Below are 5,088 nucleotides of genomic sequence, written 5' to 3'. Positions count from 1 at the left end.
CTATATAGTTATATCTGTTGTGGACATATCAAAACATGGAGGTGTAGAGCAAGGATCACCTTCCAGAATCATCGCTGACTGCGATTCCTTGGCTTCAGCTTTTCAGCTTCTGGGAAAATGCTTATTTATTTATTTACTACATTTATATTCCGCCCCTCTCAGCCCAAGGGTGACTCGGAGCGGTATATAAATGGAGTAAATGGAAGCCTTGAAGTAGGCAAGACTTCAATCCCTCCCACCATATGAAAATGTCAGGGAATATGGATTGAGAATCTCATGAGTAGTGCTTCCATTATGTAATGGAAATTGATGAATTGTAAAACTGGGTTTGCGTACTAATTCCAGAGGCCATTGGCATGTAGCATCGTAATTTGAGAAAAATCCCAGAGAAGATTTTTCTTCTACAGCAGGCATGGGAAGCTTCTGCTCTCTCTCCAGGTATTTTGGACTTCAACTCCCACAATTCCTAACAGCCTACCGGCTGTTAGGAATTGTGGGAGTTGAAGTCCAAAATTCCTGGAGAGAGAGCAGAAGCTTCCCATGTCTGGTGTGGAAGGAAATTCTTCTCTGGGATTTAGGAATTGTGGGAGTTGAAGTCCAAAACATCTGGAGGGAGAGCCGAAGTTTGCCCATGCCCGATTTAAGAAATCCAGACAGGTTCAATTGAGGCCACATCAAAGCGTTCAAGATTCAGAGAAGACTACAGAGGAAAACAGCAATAGAAGGAACTTGAAAGATAAGGTCAGTGTTGCCATTTTATTTTTACTGTGTATACCCTTTTAATAATTTTGCTTGGCAAGTGGTATGAATTAATACCCCTAATAAAATCATCATTGGGTGTCTTTATGTTGTTTCCCCGTCTTATTGTGATCCTAAAGATGAACGTATCACAGGGTTTTTCTTGGCAAGGTTTGTTTAGAGGTGATTAGCCTTAATCATATTCGAGCACTGGGATTGTGACACAGCTGGCTGAGTGTCAGCTGCATTAAGATCACTCTGACCAAAAGGTCATGAGTTCGAAGCCAGTTCGAGTTGGAGTGGGTTTCCAACCAATTGTGTAGCCCGTTGTCTACCTTTGCAACCCAAAAGACAGTTGCATCTGTCAAGTAGGAAAATTAGGTACCACCTTAAAGTGTGGGGAGGCTAAATTAACTAATTTATGAGGCCATAAAAAAGACTTCAGCAAAATCATGCGGGGAATGCGGAAGTACATCATCAGTGTCGCAGATGGATGATGAAAGCGACAGCTCCCCTGGCAGCCAGAAAGAGTTAAATAGCCTCTATCTGTGTCTGTATATGTTGTATGTCAAAAATTGGCATTGAATGTTTGCCATATATGTGTACACTGTAATCCTCCCTGAGTCCCCTGCGGGGTGAGAAGGGCGGAATATAAAAGCTGCAAATAAATAAATAAATGTCAGTTGTTCATGGTCACTTATGCGTGAGCGCATCTCCGTCTACGAACCCACGCAAGCTCTTTGATCTTCTGCAGAGGCCCTTCTTTCGCTCCCGGCTGCATCGCAAGTGCGACTTGTGGGGATGAGAGAGAAAGCCTTCTCTGTAGTGGCCCCCCAGCTCTGGAACTCACTCCCCAGAGATATTAGACAAGCCCCCACACTGGCAGTCTTCAGGAGGAACCTGAAAACCTGGTTATTCCAATGTGCCTTCAATGATTGAATGTAGGACAATAACCAGTTAGGACATTAAGATCATCTGGGGGGGGGGGGGGGTCCTGCTCTCGGTCCTGCCGGCTTCACAAGGACACCTGGCGGGGACGAGAGACAGGGTCTTCTCAGTGGTGGCCCCTCGGCTGTGGAACGCCCTTCCTACAGATATCAGATCGGCTCCCTCCCTATTGGCATTCCGGAGGAGAGTGAAGACCTGGCTGTTCAAACAGGCATTCAACCAAGCAGAGTAATTGAGTGTAATTGATTATTGGAACACGGAATAATGGATAATGAAACTGGATTCTGATTTTATTGATGAGACGTGATTGATCTGTTATATTGATGTATTGATGTTTGGTGTCTAATTAATTGTTATGCTACTGTTTTTAAATGTCCAATGACTTTCTATTGTGTATATTGAATTGTTGTTGTTAACCGCTCTGAGTCACCTTAGGGCTGAGAAGAGCGGTATACAAATAAAGTAAATAAATAAATAGGACACTCCCCGACCAAAATGACCTCAGAAGCACTTTATTTTATGGTTCGTGCAATTAAATCCTCATCCCCGGTTTCCCCTTCACATTGCCTATCTCCCAGTGTTTTTAATAATTTTAAATTTTTATTCTTGAATTGGCCCTGCCTAGTGAAATTCCTTGTGTTTTGATTTTATATTGCTGTGTTGTCTATTATATTGGTTTTTGCATTTTATATTTTTGTGTAATACTGTGTTTATTGTATTGATGGGCGTGGCCCGAGTCCCCCTGGGGGAGATGGAGCAGGGTATAAATAAAGTTTTATTATTTATTATTATTATTATTATTATTATTATTATTATTATTATTATTATTATTCTATGGCCAAGTCCTGAACCCTGGTCCTCAGAGTCCAGCTCTCCAACCACTATGCTGCTCTGGTTTCTCTCCTCATAAAATAAGTAGCATCTGTTCTCACGTTTTCTGGTTGCTTTTTGTTTCAACAAGAGCACCAGCATGATGGCACAACCTGAGGATCACAACCAGACACAGTGAAGACATCTGCCCTTGCGCTATGCTACTCTGCTGCTGAGTATGCATGCCCAGTGTGGAACACATTTCACCACGCTAAAACAGTGGATGTGGCTCTTAATGAGACATGCCGCATTATCACAGGGTGTCTGCGCCCTACACCACTGGAGAAATTACACTGTCTAGCCGGTATTGCACTCCCTGACATCTGCCAGGAATAGTGAAATATGCAGCCAATAGTGAAAGGACCAAGGCAATGACATCTCCAGCTCATCCCGTTTGGGCATCAGCCAGCACGTCAATGACTTAAATCAAGAAATACTTTTCTAAGATCTGCAGAGACACTCGCTGGAACACCTCAGCAAGCGAGAGTCCAAAAGTGGCAGGCTCAAACCCAGAACCTCAATCGATGGCTGATACCAGATGAGAGACTCCCCCCTGGGCACACAGAAGACTGGACGACTTGGAAGGCGCTGAACAGACTGCGCTCTGGCACCACGAGATGCAGAGCCAACCTTAGGAAATGGGGTACAAAGTGGAATCTATGATATGCGAGTGTGGCAAACCACAGACCACTTGCTGCAATGCAACCTGAGCCCCGCCACATGCACAATGGAGGACCTCCTTGCAGCCACACCAGAGGCACTCCAAGGGGCCAGATACTGGTCGAAGGACATTTAATAGAATGCCAAGTCTGCAAATGTTGTTTGTTTGTTCTTGCAATACAACTGTTTTGGTTCACTCCTGACATGATAAATAAAATATCAGCATGATTACCTGCTATAGAGGAAAAGTGGTCCTCCCCAAGTCTCCCCGCCCCAAACATTCTGATAGTTTCACCAGAGATTGCTGGAGGAAGGAGGTGAGATATCAGTGTGCTGTTTCACAAGCTGTTGTTCATAGCAGCTGCTTCTGGATTGAGGTGCTACTGATTTGTGGAACTAAGGTTGATATGTGGCCAAGGAACTGATCTAGAAATGTACTCTTGGTCTTTGAAGAAATGTCACTAAATCTATTTTGCGTCACATATGGGAGGCAAACAAAACAGAGCGTATTCTTCCTTTTAATTCTACAAGAATAGATTTTTAATTACAGCTGGAACAACGCCCAAGATGAGGTTACGTCAAGCATGAGTCCGTTGGTCATCGAGCCCCGCATTCAGTAGCACGCAGGTTGTGCCTGTTGCTCACAGCGCAGTCAAAGGGGAATGATGTTCTCTACTCACTACCTCCGAGGATGCTGGCCATAGATGCAGGCGAAACGTCAGGAGAGAATGCCTCTAGAACATGGCCATATAGCCCGAAAGAACGTACAACAACCCAATGTGATCTACTACTTACACTTCTGTGAACCATGCCAAAGGCGTGATGGGCTTTGTAGTTCAACACCTCCGGAAGGTGTCCTGTTGGACAGGGGATGTTTTGGAGAGCAACATTAAGCCACTCTCGACAAAGCGGGTTTTTCTTTTTAATTAATTACTGAGACATAGCATTTGTTTCTGAAGAATAGTTAGTGTTAAGATAAAAATAAGATCGCTAAAGATTGAGATACAAAAAAACCCAGAGTAATACGAGTTCCCTACGCAAGAGAGAGAGGTACCAAGCTAAAATCCGTGCCAGAAATTGCTCTGAAATGTATATAAACCAACTGTTCTGATTCTGCGAACACAACACACTCTTTAACATGGTCTCCAAAGCAAAGCTAAGGCCACATCCAGTTCTGATCATGTCATCTCATAGTTGATGACATAGAATCATAGAATCAAAGAGTTGGAAGAGACCTCATGGGCCATCCAGTCCAACTACATGTTTATTTCCAAGTAGTCCCACTTAGAACCATAGAGTTGGGAAGAGACCTGGTGAACCATCCAGTCCAACACAATTCTGCCAAGAAGCAGGAAAATTGCATTCAAAGCACTCCCAACGGATGGCCATCCAGCCTCTGCTTAAAAGCCTCTAAAGAAGAGACTCCACTTGATAAAATAGGACTTGGTTATAGATAAGATAGATAGATAGATAGATAGATAGATAGATAGATAGATAGATAGATAGATAGATTTATAGATAGATAGATAGATAGATAGATAGAAAGAACACAAAAGCAAGCTGAAAATGTGCTTTTCCTACCAGGCAGGGAGTTGGACTAAATGGCCCAGGTGGTCTCTTCCAACTCTATTATTCTATGTGTTAATTTATGACTCCTCTAACCATCTGATGAGGAAAAAAAATTACACTCTCCAGTTATTACCAGTTTATAGTTCAGAATCCAAAGCAAGATCTGGTAGTAATTGGGCAAACCTTTTTCTCTCTTGGCAACAGCTCATGGGAAAGGCATCTAGGAGTCTTTGGAGGTGACAAGCTGAACATGAGTCAACAGTGTGATGCAGCAGCTAAAAGGGCCAATGCGATTCTAGGCTG

Source organism: Anolis sagrei, chromosome 1, assembly GCF_037176765.1.
Source record: "Anolis sagrei isolate rAnoSag1 chromosome 1, rAnoSag1.mat, whole genome shotgun sequence".
Taxonomy (NCBI): Eukaryota; Metazoa; Chordata; class Lepidosauria; order Squamata; family Dactyloidae; genus Anolis; species Anolis sagrei.
Note: the sequence above shows the minus strand (reverse complement) of the source record.